Here is a 15,136-nt window from a genome sequence, read left to right as displayed (position 1 = left end):
TTCTTGTGTCTAAATACCATTTCAGTATTTATTGTTTCAAAATATACCATTAAATTGCATTTTCCCCTCCTTCTCCTCCTCTTCCCCCATCATATCCTTCCTGGGACCGAAATGATAGGGACAGGTCGAGAGTGAAGGGAAAGTTGGGGAAAGCATGACTGTGTCAATTTCTCAGTAGAGAGCAACCATGAAGTGTGCTACACACTCATGGGCAGAGGCCCCTGCTCCCCTAACAGAAGACAGTTTCGCTGAGCACAGGACACAGCACTCGGGTAGGGGGACATATCCCCTGCTTTGTAGGACATCACGTAACAAAGATTTACAGGTAAGAAGGATCATTGTGTTACTTGTAATAGTAAAAACCCTAACATAGTTACATTTCAGTTGGTCCTTATAGTCAACTATTAAGCAGCTGTTAAAAGCGCATTTGAAAACATTTTTTTCAGAGTGCCTGGGTGGTTCAGTCAGTTGAGTGTCCAACTTCTTCTCAGGTCATGATCTCACAGTTTGTGAGTTCAAGCTCTGCTGTCAGTGCAGAGTCTGCCTCTGATCCTCTGTCCCCCTCTCTCTCTGCCCCTGCTTCCTGCTCATGCTGTCTCTTTTTCAAAAATAAACAAACAAACAAAAAGAGAAAACATTTTTTCATGACAAGAGGAAAAAGGGAATTCTGAAACTGTATGTGCACTATGTTCATAATTTATATAAAGCATCTGTGTGCGTAGAACTGATCACAAGGATAAATACCAAAAATTCCTGAAAAGGTGGAAATTATGGCTGATTTTTACTTTGTTATACCTTTCTTGTTTTCTACAATGAACATGTATTATAATCAGGAAAAAAAAACTGCAAAAGTAGTTGGCTCTGCTCGGTCGTAAATGAAGAAAGGATTGGCACTGAGCCATTGAGGAAGCCGATAAGGCTGGTGGTCCCCGCCATGACACCTTGGGCCAGTGGGGGTGGAAGTTCCTAATGGGAGCCAGGATCCTACAATCCTGCAGGTTCGCAGGAAGACACAGATTTAGATCTGATGGAGGACAAGACAAGAGGCATTCTACCTTATCTCATCCCCCTTCACTCTTCCTTTCTCTTACCCTTTCTCTGTGCCACAGTGATAAACACTCCATGCTTAAAGCCCAAAGACGCGGGTTCAGATCCCAACCCTGGCACCTCCCAGCTGGGTAACTGGGCAAGTTCTTCAATCCTCCAGAACCTCAGCCTATTAATCAAACAAAGGTCACTTGTACCTCCAGAGCCTTTGCCATTGCTTTTCCCTGTTTCTGGAACACCGTGCCCCCAGATCCTCATGTTTTGTTTCCTGCTGGCTTTTGGGTCTCCACAAAAATGGCATGCCCTCAGAGAGGTCCCCTCAGTCACTTTCCATAACATTTTTTTCTCTTTTATTTTCTCTGAGCACCTAATTAAACTTACATATTTGTTTTATTGCTTATTGTCTCCAAGAAATTAAATTCCTTGGGAGCAGGAATCTTGTCTTGAGTGCTGCTGTGTCACCATTGCCTGACATTAAATGAGCCAAGTACCAGGCACAGTTCAAGGGCAGGGAGCATCAAGAGCCAAGTCTCTGAGTCCAGAAAGTTCGAAATAGTGAAAAAGACTGACGTGGGTATGGTCATGGGGAGTAATGGGAGTACATGGTGGAAAGAGCCAGAGAGGGGCTTGGTTGCAATTCAGGAGCTTGAGGCTGTTTCACGAAGGACCTGAGCAACACACAGTCTCTTTCGTTCATTCCATAAATAGGAATCGAACACCTCCTGTGGGCTTTAAGAGATACAGAACAGGGGCGCCTGGGTGGCGCAGTCGGTTGGGCGTCCGACTTCAGCCAGGTCACGATCTCGCGGTCCGTGAGTTCGAGCCCCGCGTCAGGCTCTGGGCTGATGGCTCGGAGCCTGGAGCCTGTTTCCGATCCTGTGTCTCCCTCTCTCTCTGCCCCTCCCCCGTTCATGCTCTGTCTCTCTCTGTCCCAAAAATAAATAAACGTTGAAAAAAAAAAAAAAATTAAAAAAAAAAAAAAAGAGATACAGAACATCCCTGGAATGGGCAGTCCCCCATCCTTAACTGAACACCTACTGTGAGCTCTACATGGCTCAGGACCCATCTAGGCCGGGCGGTTCTTGTCCTTGCCTTCTCGGTGTCTGGGGTACTGCCTCAAGCCCACTGGGTGTCTGGTTAGCAGGGGTTACCTGCCCTGAGCAGAGACAGATGGGAGATTTCAGTCATCATTAAAGCTTTATTGACCAGCACGGCTGGAATTTCCCAGAGAGAGGAATTAATCTTGCTACCGACTGAGAGCAGACATCCTGCTGGGAGTAGTTACATAAATTCTGTTGCTCAAATTAATTAGGATTGTGATTCATTTGTTTAATGAGGAAGAATCTCATGGTGGCAAGAGGCAAGCCGTCGAGGCCTTGCAGAACCCAGGCCATCCCGGGTGACCCTGTGGCAGGTGGGGGGACTGGCCCAGTAGGAACAGAGATCTGACACGGTGGAAGGAGGTGGTCGATCAGTAAGAAGAATAAACCGAGGCAGGCTGAGACAGCCAATCAGAATACGGTGCTGGTTTAGAAGGGGGGTCAGAGGCTCTGGGGCCTCCCAAAGTTCATGCCGCGCCAGCTCCTGGGCATGGAAGGGCTTCTCAGTGGCATCCAATCTTCCACCCTCCTCTTTTGTCCAAGCTGTGGAGAAAAAATGCTAACGGCTGAAATCATGTCAGCGGCGCTCCGGGGACCCATCCAGCCATTTCCTCCCATCCCCCTAAATGTCAGATTATATTATTCACAGGAGGAAGGATTGTTTCAATAAAGCACAGACCTATTGCCTGAAGCATATAGAAATCTTTTTCTCTTACTCCCACCCCTACTTAGAAAGGGACCTCCCCCCCGCCCCCTTCTACCCGGAATGCCCCTACTGCCTGTTTAAGGTAAATCCCCAAACCTCACCGGCATCCTTCACTCTTGCTGTGAGGGCCCTCCTGGCCTGGGCCTTCCCTTGCATAAGGCCTAGGTCTCAGCTGCAGAAATACAGTGAGAGGGTGGCGGCCGGGCCAGGGTGACAGCAGTGCAGGTGGAAAGAGGCAGGACCTCTGTGCAACTCCAAAGGGCATCTCACATTCTGGTCCAGGTGGATGATGCCCTTTGGACTAGAACAGAAATGGTGTTTCCTGAAGGTGTGCTTCCTGGTGGCCCTGGAGAAAAGTGACCAGAGTCAAGAAATGGTTTGAGGGAGAGTCAAAAGGACCTGTTGCAAAGACGGGGAGAAGAAAGGAGAAGAATGTAATCCTTAGGACCTCCTCACTCATGCCTGCGTCTACAGAAGTCCCTCCGGAGCCTTGTTCTCTTTTTAGGCGCCCCCATCCCTTAATACAACTGACCAGGAAAGCACAGCCTGGATGATCCACGAGGCGGTGCCATGGGGTTTTCCACAAAGCAGGAACACGGTTAAGAGCATGTGTTTGGCTCCCCAGGAAGTGTTGCCCTCTTCCCAGGTGAGGCTGAGATGCTCTTCCTGGAGCTCCATCGGTCCACCTTACTTAGAGAATGGGTAGCCACAAAGGAAAACTATCTAGGAGCCCAAAGTGTGAAAACTTGCGACTGAGGAAAAGTCTTGTGAGCTCTCTCGGTATCAGTGCCCTCGTCCTTGGGAGGCGCCTGTCTCCTGCTCTGGAAGAACAAGAGCTTCTGTGCTTGCACCCTGCAGACTGTCCCCTCTTCAACAGACATAGAGACCTTTTTAAAATGTATGTCAGATCTGGGGCACCTGGGTGGCTCAGTCAGCTAAGCGTCCACCTCTTGATTCCAGTTCAGGTCATGATCTCGTGGTTTGTGAGATCAAGCCCCCCATCCGGCTCTGTGCTGACAGTGCAGAGCCTGCTTGGGATTCTCTCTCTCTCTCTCTCTCTCTCTCTCTCTCTCTCTTCCCCTCCCCCCACTCATGTGCTCTCTCTCTCTCCCAAAATAAACATTTTTAAAAAAATGTAAGTCAGATCTTGTCATTTCCCATGTTTTCCCTCCAAAGGCTTTCCAACACATTCAGAATTTACTTTTTTTTTAATGTTTATTTGGGGGGGGGAGGGGCACATGCAAGCCTGGGAGGGGCAGACAGGGAGACAATGGATCTGAAGGGGGCTCTGCACTGACAACACAGAGCCTGATGTGGGGCTCAAACTCACAAAGGGCAAGATCATGACCTGAGCCGAAGTCGGAAGCTCAACCACCTGAGCCATCCAGGCACCCCGACACATTCAGAATCAAAAACAAACAAAAAAAAAGTCCGATGGCTAAGAAGGTCCACACGCTCTAGCCCCTGCCTTGACCTCATGGTCTACAGCACCCCTCCCTTCCTCCACAAGGCCTTTGCACTGGCTGGTACCTTTCCCTGAAACGTTCCTCCCCGGCTGTTTGCGTGGGTGGGAAACTTAGCCTTTCTCTCTCTGTTTATGTGTCACCTTGGAGAGCCCTTCCCTGGCTACCCAATCGAAAACAGCCCAGGCTCCCTGCATTGCCCTGCCTTCTTTGTCATCACAATACCTTTTGCCATTTGCCCTTTCACCGGTTTGTTCTCTGCCTTCCCCAACTTGGTTTGAGGCCTGCAGACCAGGGATCTTCCCCACTGCATCAATCAGGGTCCAGTTAAGAAAACAGGAATTGTGCTAGATACTTCAATGGTGATAATTCACCGAAAGACATCAGTTAAAGACCTATAAGAAGGAGAGAAAATGTAAAGGGAGCACTGAGGAGGTAGCAACCACAAGAAACGGTGGGATTATGGGATTCCAGGAGCTCGGAGGAGGAGCCTGCAGAGTTGAGGCCCCGCCCCTCTAGCAAGGCACCGACCAGCTGCTGCCACCAGGACAAAGGGCCAACGCGAGGGCAATCCTGATGGGATCCAGCTGCCAAACGAGGATGGGGCAGGTCCCTACTTCCGCCTCCTGCCTTCCGCCTCCCTCTAGTGCCACTGCTGGCAGAAAAAGGAAGCCCCGCGACAAAGGAGAAACGGTTCGTAGGGTGCCCACCCAGTGTCACACAGCAGAGTGTAACAGGTAGACTTGGAGCTGGGAGGCAACAGCTCAATGACTAGAACACCTGTCTTGTACAGTCCCTAACCCCCATGCCAGAGGAGTGCTTGGCTTATAGCAGGCACTCAACATTTGTTGAATGGATGAACGAATGATGGATGATGTACCATGTAGGGAATTAGTAGCTGGGGGTGCAGATATGACGGGCAGACTCTGATCACACTCTAATAAGAGAGACAGACACCATTTATGGTTCAGGATAAGTGTAATAGCAGAAACACCCTCAATGGGCTAGAAGCACAGGGATGGGGCCCTGCTCACACTGGCCTTCAGGGAAGACCTCCGGGGGGAGGGGGGACTACCATGCTTCAGTTGGATGCTCGAGAGCAAAGAGGATTTGTGAGGCACAGAGGGACACTGAGGACCAACGATGTAAGGATGCAGGGTGCTTCGGGTCTGGGAACAGCTCGTGCAAAAGCAGAGAGCTTGGCAAGAGTGACTCAAGAAGTTCCCTGTGGCCAGAACATCCATGGGCAGTGGTGGTGGCCGAGCCTGGAGCATTCCAGTCCAGGTCATGAAGGCCTCGTATGTTACTCAAAAGAGGTTGGGCTTGGCCTCAAGGCACAGAAGTGCCAGTCAAGGTTCATGAGCCGTGAGTGACATATGTGACCCGAGGACTGTGATTTCACAGGCATGAGAATGAAGGCTGGAGGCCAGCTGGAGACAGACCTGAGCCACAAGGATGGGCACCCATCTAACTGCCCCCAGTGGGTGCAGGGCAGTGCACATAGCTTACTCTGCAATGAAGCTGCATGAAGATGAGAAGCATATGATGGGGATCTGAGCTGAGGCCCAGGTTGCTGAGGCTGGAGGAAGAGAAGGAAAAGCTTTGGAGGAGCTGGGATGCCTCAGCCTGAGCGCCCCTCCCACCCCCATCACAGGAGAACCCACATTGAGGGGCCCTGAGAGTCAGCCAGATCCTAGCATCTTCCCCCTCACGAGCCCATCAGATTTTGGAGTTGGATGGGGCCTTGAGAGGCTGCGTCAGTGTCCCTGCAGGAAACAGATCCTAACTCAAATGGGTCACCTGAAGAGACTTTAGTGAGGAGGGACTACTTACAGAGAGATGGGCAGGATGAAAGAACCCAGGAAGGGGTGCTAGACACTCCTGAGGCTGCAAACAGCTCCCCTCTCCCCTCCCACCCTCCAATCCGCTCTGCCAGTGGCCAGACCAGACTGGAGCCAACTGGCAAGGGCGCCCATTGATTTGTTTCACAGGGGTCAGCCTCCTGAGGCACAGAGCAGGTCAAAGAAGGGGAGACCCTACATCAGAAGGGACAGAGAATAACAGCCTGATCGGTCTCAGTTTCCACCCTACTGTTCTTCCCACAAGAACAGAGAGAGGAGGCAACTTGGCCAAGGTCAGGTAGCAAGTGAGGAAAAGGCCCCTCTCCTTTGGGGTCTGGGTTCGTTGCCGACTGGGCCTGCGCTGAAGACAGCCAAGTGAGGACAGCCCATCATCCTGGAGCTGCTGCCGCAAATCCAAATTAACCAGAGGAAGGCAGCAGGCAGCACCAGGGAGGATAAGCACCCAAGGGCCGGCCATGCACCCTCCATGTCCAGAAGGTAATAGACACCTGCTTCCTTGTCTCTTTGTGCCTGCCCCCTGGCCCCCCGTTTTCCTCTCTTGAGTCCTCCCCAGGTGTGGAGACAGGAGCACAGCCTTGGGATTGGCAGGGACAAGGGGAGGAGACTGTGCTTTTCTGGTAGCCAGCCTTGCTCATCGATTCCCTAGAGCTGCTCACTGATCCAGCACAAGATGGTTTAATTGAAGTCATTACAATAAATGGTGCAGAAAAGCAACACCCTTAGTCTGCCAGGAGCCTCAGAGAAGCAGGGGAGGGCACTGGGAAACCCAGCGGAAGCAGCTGAAGTTAGCTCACAGTTGCTGTGGTGGAAAAGGGACTGGGCTGAGAAAGCAGGTAGTCCTGAGTTCAAATCCTGACTGGGTCGCTAGCAAGCTGTGCACCCTTAGTAAAGTTTCTTTATCTTCCTGAGCTGCTGTGTTCCTGTCTCCAGGAAGCCTTCCCTCCTTCATCCCCCATTTCTCCTTCCCCCACACACCGTTAGCACTTGCTAACTTTGACACTGATTTGGCTTCCAGCACTCTCTGTCTGCTTAGCAATCTTTTCCCTCCGTAGTTTGTCTTCTCATCTAGATAACAAGCAGGAACTGTATCTTCTCTTTCTCACCCTTATGTGTCTATCACATGCCTAACATTGTCATTGTACCCAGGGGGGTGGGGGAGGGGAGGGGAGTGGCAAGGTGGAGTGAGGGGCAGAGATTCAGAACCCGGGGGTGGGCACAGAAAGAATGCAGCAGGGGCTGGTAGATGACAATCTACCCTGAGCTCCCTTCCCAGATAATTGGAACGATGCAGCCATTATATTCGTACACCTTTAGCATGAGACACAGCCCCCTCTGTGCCCAGGCCCAGCTGGCTCTCTGCTCGGCATCATGAACTATCTCATTCAGTAGCAGAGGACAGAGGATCCAGGTCATGAAATCATCAAATTCTAGCATCAAAAGACAAAATCATGCAGCAAAAGTGATATCTTGGTACTTCCAAGTCTAAATCCTAAGGAGCCTTGCAGCTTCCACGTGGGGTGTCTTGGAACACCTGATCTTGGAATGTTCCCTCTCAGAACTCAGACATCACACCATGAGAAGCCCAAACCACGTGGAGAAGCCAGGTCGAGGTACTCCATTTGCCAGGGCCAGCCGAGTTCCCAGCTCATAGCATCAACTGCGAGCCCTGAGAGTGCGCCATCTTGGACATCCAGCCCCATGGAGCCTGCAGGTGACTCCAGCTCTAACCACGACCTGATGCAACCACTTGAGAAATCCCAAGAAAGAATCTCCCAGATGAGCCCAGTCAACCCATGGAACTGTAAGAAATAACAAATTCTTATTTTATGCTTCTAAAAATATATTTGTAAATAAATCTTACAGAACTGTCATTTTACTAGAGCTCAGAGATTCCGTGTGATGTATCCAAGGTCACACAATGAGGCAGAGCCCGGTGCATTTAACTGTGGCCACCCTATCGCCACCACCAGAGAAGATAAAGAGAAGTGAGCTATCCAGGGCAGGAGTGAAGAGGGAGAGAGGAAAAGAGCTGGATTTTATAGAAAATGTCCCAAGTTAATTCTGTTTAGGAAAAAAATTATTCCTTGAATGTGTATGATTTTTTTTTTTAATTTTCAGTGAGCATCTCACAACTTCTAAGAGTTTACAGAGTTAATGGCCCTGAATTTCAACCTTGGGTTGGTTTTATTTTTCTTTCCCCCTTGAGATAATTAGCCATGAGCTTAGCTGAGTACATTTGTCATGTCGGTTAGACAATGGCTTCAAAGGAAGGGAAAGGGCTCAGAAAAGAAGGCCAAGCGACAAAGCAAAACCTCCTAGGGAAATATTCACATTTCTTGAATGATCTGTCATCAAAACTGCGTGTACAGGTGGGAGGGCACGAGCGAGCATCAGGGCAAACTTTACCAGGTGGGCCTCTGCACCCACTAGTGCTTTGAGTTGATCTGAACCAAACCCATCCCCAGGGCAAAAGCAACACCCCTTTCCCATCTCACTACCCTCTGTTTGGCTAACCCACAGGCCCAAAGGAAAATGTTAGATTGGCCTTTCATTTTCAGTGCCCTCAATTTAAGTAATTTTTTTTTTTTTTTTTTTTTTTTTTTTTTTTTACATCCTGTGCTGCTCAATATACTGCAATGGAGGATTCAGGGAAGATGCACGTCATTGTCAGGAAAGCACCAAGCCATCTGGCCTTCGTTTTACCTTTGAGTTGATGTGAAATTTCCGGCTTCACATTTGGACAGTCCTTGATCTGAGCACCAGAGCCCCAGAGGTGATTGGGAGCATCACTGTGAGAAGTCACCATTTTTTGGACACCAACTACGATCCACAGTGTCCCAAGGGCTTTATTTATTTTAATCTTGTGTTTAATCTTCCAGTTTAATCTTGTGTTGAATCTCGTGTTTAATCTTCCAGTAACCCTATGAGGGCAGGACCAATACCTCATTTTAAGGATCAGAAAATTTAGTCTCAAAAAGAAATGCATGCCAAATTGCAGAGCTGCAATTCAAACCTAGGCCTGCCCAATTCCTAGGATCTGCTCTTTCCTGTATGCCAATTCGATCAGTTATATATTGCTACAATAACATCGTGAAACAATCATGAAACCTCAGCGGTATACAATAATAAGCACCTATTGCTTACCCATCTGGGATGGTTAGCTAAGTGGTTCTGCTGATTATGGCAAGGCTCACTAACATGCCTACACTTTGGTTGGCCTTTGAGTGATGGAGGCTGTCTCAGCTGGGACAGTTGGGGCCACTCAGCTCCACTCCACATGTCGCTCATTCTCCATTAGGCCAGCCCAGGCATGTCCCCATGGCAGTGGCAGAGTACAAGAAAGAAAGCAAACCAGACTGATGGCACAAGTACTTTTCAAGCTTTTTCTTACATCACATTTGCCTTTATCCCATGGGCCTGAGCAAGGTACATTGCCAAGCCCAGAGTCAGAGAAGATGAACATTGCAGATGACGTGGCAAAAGGTGGGGTGCAGGGAGAGATAAAGATTTGTGACCACTTCTGCATCTATCCACTAACCTTGGGCAAGTTAGAGCCCCCTCTTAGAGCCTCTGTTCCTGCATTTTTTTAAATGTTTATTTATTTATTTTGAGAGAGACAGAGAGCAGGAGAGGGGCAGAGAGAGAGGAAGACAGAGAATCCCAAGCAGGCTCCTCACTTGTCAGCACAGAGCCCGACACATGGCTCGAACTTGAGAACTGTGGGATCATGACCTGTGCCAAAATCAAGAGTCAGACACTTAGCCAACTGAGCCACCCATGCACCCAATATTTTATTTTTAAGTAATCTCTACACCTAACATGGGGCTTGAGCTCACAACCCCGAAATCGAGTTGGACGCTCAACTGATTGAGCCACCCAGGCACCCCTGTTCCTGCAGTTTTTTAATGGGGTTATATCCACTTTGTGGGATGGCTCAGAGCATTCAGTAAGATAATTTCTATGAAATACTAACAAAGTCAAAAGTATTCTTTCTCCTGATGCATATCATGTATACCAGCCTGGGGGTGCATGTACACATTATGAGAGGTACGTGAAAAACTCGGTTTCTATTTCCAGGATCCAAAGGGTTTACACAAGTCTCCGAGGTGAGACAGCCCAATCACTGAGACAACAAACAAGAATTGTGAAGAAGGGAATAAATCAAGGGAAAAAAAGAAAACAATAAGTAAATGATGTAATTAAAGTTACTGTTGAAGAAACTATCAAGGAGAGAATGAGTCAGCGACAAGTTTAAGCGATGAATCAGACACAATGTCATGTTTCTAGAATTCTTGTCTATTTCAAGAAAGCCTGATGTCCCAGTTAAAAGAGCACCTTGAGCCTGTAGCAACAACATCTGGAAGGAAACACGCTTGTAATTTTAATTTCTCCTCTGCATCACCACTAACGACAGGGGCAATGCCGAGTGCTGGGCACAGAGTAGGCGCTCCATAAAATCCCATGTGGGAGGGACCCATAACTGCATCATCTCTTCAGATGTATTCAAGGAGATTTCAAATTACTTTTGCAAAAGAGCTCCCCGTACAACATGCCATTTGCTTGCTAAAACAAGGCTGTGGATCCCGTGCGGGATGGTATTAATTGCTCTGTTCAACGAATGAGGAGACCAAGGCTTGTGTGGCCCTCTGGTTGGTGACGAGGCTGGGATTCGAATGCAGCCCTCCAACGTGCTCTCTCCCAAACTAACCAAGAACCATATTCCTGCTATTGGTAACCGAGTTCAGGGTTTTTTTTAATCTGTAAGAAACGACATCGACATTTCATTGAATGCTCACAAGCAGGGCGGCTCGTGTCATCTTCACCCCAGACTTCGAGGTTGGAATATGAAGGATTCCATTTTACAGATAAGGGAAATTTGGAGCCCAGAGACCGAACCCACCTGCCAGAGGCTTCATAGCCCATAAATGGTGAGATGATTCACACTCAGGTATGTGCAACACCCCAACCCCCCTGACCCCCCCACACACACCATGTTCCACACTGCCCTTGCATTTTTTCAAATTGGGCTGTCACCTGCATTGAAGCCTGGAGAATTAAAAGCAATTGTATGCATAAACCTGCACACACACACACACACACGCGCGCGCACACACTTTTGCCTCAGTTATTCAGAGAGCACGTTTTCTGATCTGTATTTTCCACTTCAGTTTTCTGATCTGTATTTTCCACTTCAGTTTGCCTACCTGGCTTCTGCCTCTACAAACACAACTCAAGGCAGAGGGGCAAGTGATATTGGTTCAGGAAACCTGAGCTGTGACCCTGAGCTGCTGACAGAACGTCTGATATTTATAGCAACTCAGAGTCGAGTACCAAGGAAAGAGTGTTCTGGATTGTTGCAGATGTCCTCAGGGGGAAAGAAAACATCTCTGTGAAAAATTGTGTGGGATGCTTAACTGATGGAACATCCAACATGAAAGGACAACTCAGTGGGTTTGCATCCCAGTTAAAAAATAATAATAATAAAAGGACGGCCCAGCCAGTCTCTGTGGATAACATTCTTCAAACACTTAGGATGTAGCCATGGGAGAGACCACATCACCAGTTGAATTTATAAACTGCCACTCTACACTTTAATTTATTTATGCATTTATATATTGATTTAGATCTGTCCCAGTCCACAAAGAATTTGACACTAATTGTTTAATTGTGAAAACTATGGTAGATTGATTATATTAATGGCCAAGATTTTCTACGCTTCCCTGTATCCTTACCCCTGGGTAGTGTCCTCCACATCGACTCTGGCCCTAAGATGTGCTTTGGCTAATGAAACAGCAGCAAACTTGTTGCAAGCACAACTTGAAAATCATGCTGGTCCTGGCCCAGATTAGCAGAATGGCCAGCAAACCCACAAGAAAGAACAGACTGTTGTTTAAAGCCATTGGGTTTGGAGCAATTTGTTACACAGCAGTCACTAACTGATATGGAGACTAAAAAGAAACACCATTAATTAATCAACAAGCTTATATTGAGTAGCCATGCTCAGTTCTTGTCGTAGGTTCTGGGATATACAAAAAAAAAAAACAAACAAACAAACACATAAGACATAGTTCCTACCTGCTTGGAGACTCATATTTATTTCTGGAAAGACAAAATAAAAATACCAGCAAGATCTGCTTAAACCATGTGGAAATCGCTTATATCTTATTCTCTCTACAGGGCCAAGCTCAAATGCCACCTTCCTTTCGTAACATTTCCTTCCCCATCTCCTTGCCAAGCTGAACTATTAAGCTCTGCCTCCGCTGGGATACTGCAGACTTTTGTTTAAAGCTCTCTCGTGATGCTTTTCATGTTACATTTGGGGTTATAGTTGGATGGGAATACGTCCATTGTGCCCACTGATTATAAAGCTGGGTCTTGCTTATTGTTCTATGGGCCTCCAACACCAGGTACCATGACTTACATGAATATAAGGAATCTTGGAAAATGTTAAATGAATGAATGTTACAGGTTGGGGGCGCCTGGGTGGCTCAGTCGGTTAAGTGTCTGCTCTTGATTTCAGCTCAGATCATGATCTCGTGGTTCGTGGGATGGAACCCGGAGTCGGGCTCTGTGCTGACATTGCAGAGCCTGCTTGGGGTTCTCTCTCTCACTCTCTCTCTCTCTCCTTCTGCTCCTCCCTGCTCTCTGTCTCTTTCAAAATAAATAAACTCTAAAAAAATGAATGAATGTTGTAAGAGTTCAGCATGAGGGAAAACTCGAATAGAAGTGTGATAGTCAAAGGGATGATCATACGGGAAGAAGGAGTTGAGGTTCTCAGCTGGGGCCCACAGTAAGAGCTCACAGTAAGAACTCATGGAATCCACAGTCAGAATTCTGGGGACCTGGGAACCTGGATAAGGAAAAATTACATCTCTGTGTTTACTAATCTCTAAGTGAAACTTAGCATTGCCTTCCATTATAAACATGGGCTACACAACACAGAAGTAGATGTAACAGATATTTTCCTATCATATCTACTATTGCAGACATCTCAAAGTATCACTTATGTTCATCACTGCTTTGAAATTATAGTGGTTATTTAATGTGTTAGCAAAGAATCAGAGTATTGCTATATCACAATTTGTTGCTTTAATATTTTAATAACCACGTCACAATCCGTTTCCTTCATAATTCTTTTTATGTATTTAAAATCATATTTTTTGAGAAGGAGTCTATAGTTTACATCAGATCGCCAAGGGGTCCATGACACAAAAGTGACTGGGACCTCCTCCTTACCTTGGAGAATAGGTAGATTGTACCTACGTAAATGGAACAGAAGTAGATAGACGTCCCAAGGAGATGACCCACATAAAAGAAGGTAGGGTAGGGATGAATGTGAGATGAGAGGCAGGGAAGGATATGCATCCCCTCCCCATTCTTGAGGAGACAGTCTCCTTGGCAAGATTAAGTAAAAAGGCAGGGACTTTGTTAGCATAATAATGCATCAGAGAAAGTGAGAGAATAACTGATTTGTCTTAGACATGCTCTAAGAATTTGGAGAATTTAAATTCTTAAGGACCTAACACCTCCCCTGCAGGGTGGAACCAGGAGTAGGGACAGAGCTGAACTCTGAACTTCAAACCTCACAGAACCACTTCCCACACACACACACACACACACACACACACACGCACACATCTCTATTCCAGTAAATGCCAAGAAGAGGCCACGAGCTTGTCCCTCAGGGACAGAGCCTCTGTACAGCGATGAGGCCACACACTGTCTGTGACTCGGTTTGGGGAACTGGTAAACTTCGTCATTGGGACAAGATGCTTTGCGACATCCTTGGGCTCCGAGGGAATATATAATTGGCCCATTAAGACTTGTAGAAAAAAGCAGCTGTGTTGGTGTGCCCTCCCAGATGTTATTATAGGCATTATTACACGCATTACAGAGGAGTGACCACATGTTTGGGACAGTGTGGAGGCCTCCCTGATTAGATCAGAGGGCTGGCTTAAGAAGTAAGGCTGAAGGGGGCAGTTGGCAGGGAGGAATGAAGAAGAGAGAAGCAGAGAATGACACTAGGATTTCAAGAGCCTCTGACTCAGACAAGGAAGTGAGAAGGTGGGACAGATGGGAGGGTCTGTCTTAGAGGTGACATCCCAGGGAAAATGTCCAGGAGGCCACTGGAGATTCAAGAGTAGAACTCCAGGGAGGGACTGGAATGGAAAGGGGGGAGCTAAGGGAACACCCCACATACATACAGGTGATCATTAGTCCCGAGAATAAAGGCCATAGAGTAACAGGACTGGATGTTAGGGAATGATCACTGAATCAAGAGTAACGATACACATATCTTACTAAGTAAATAAGAGGACTCCTTCCTTGTTCCTAGCCCAGGTAGGAGAATGTTTGGAGAAGGGGGGGTTAAACATAGAAGGAACTTGCGGAAGCTCTCTCACTGTGGCCAGTGGGAGGAGCTTGGGGGTTTCTGAGCCAGCAGTTCCCACGGAGGGAAGGGAGGGATGGATGGAGGCCCACTGCCTGCTGAGTGGGTGGGTGGAGCCAAGAGGGAGGCCAGAGACTGTTGGAGCCAAGGAAACGAAGAGGGAAGCTAGGACACATGCAGGGCAACAGCATCGAATTAAGTTTCTTTCTTCCCAGATGATCCAGAATTTCATTAGGGAAAGAGCGAAACTTCAAATCCAGGGTATTTAAAGGTCATGTGAAAATCATGGAAACCTCAACTTGAATCTGTTCCCACCTAAGTAATTTTTGTTTAGAAATCAGACAAAACCACTGAATCCATCTCAGCACAGCTCCCAAAATGGAATGACTCAGATGTCCCTGAAAGCGCGTAGATACTCTGAACCGCTCTGCTGATACATGGTCTGTCCACCCAGCCCAGTGTCCAGGGCGTGTAACGCAATGGCTGGAGTTTCCTGGAGGTTCTGTAAGGATAGGAATTCAGGAAGTGGGGTCAAGGAAAAAGCCACTGTCCCTGAATATCCTGCAGCT

The 15,136-nt window shown here is 47.6% G+C and overlaps 1 long non-coding RNA gene across 1 annotated transcript; it reads left to right on the top strand.

Moving 5' to 3' along the window:
* The first annotated feature begins 4,120 nt into the window (after window positions 1-4,120).
* LOC147576520 (uncharacterized) lies at window positions 4,121-8,271 on the top strand. The gene is made up of 2 exons (XR_015240856.1): window positions 4,121-6,655; window positions 7,735-8,271. It is a non-coding gene; the product is annotated as an uncharacterized LOC147576520 (long non-coding RNA).
* Window positions 8,272-15,136: the final 6,865 nt, after the last annotated feature.

The sequence above is a fragment of the Puma concolor genome, chromosome D1 (genome assembly GCF_028749965.1).
Source record: "Puma concolor isolate L17-30 chromosome D1, mPumCon1.1.hap2, whole genome shotgun sequence".
In the NCBI taxonomy this organism is placed as follows: Eukaryota; Metazoa; Chordata; class Mammalia; order Carnivora; family Felidae; genus Puma; species Puma concolor.
Note: the sequence above shows the minus strand (reverse complement) of the source record. Positions and strands in the feature narration are given on the sequence as shown.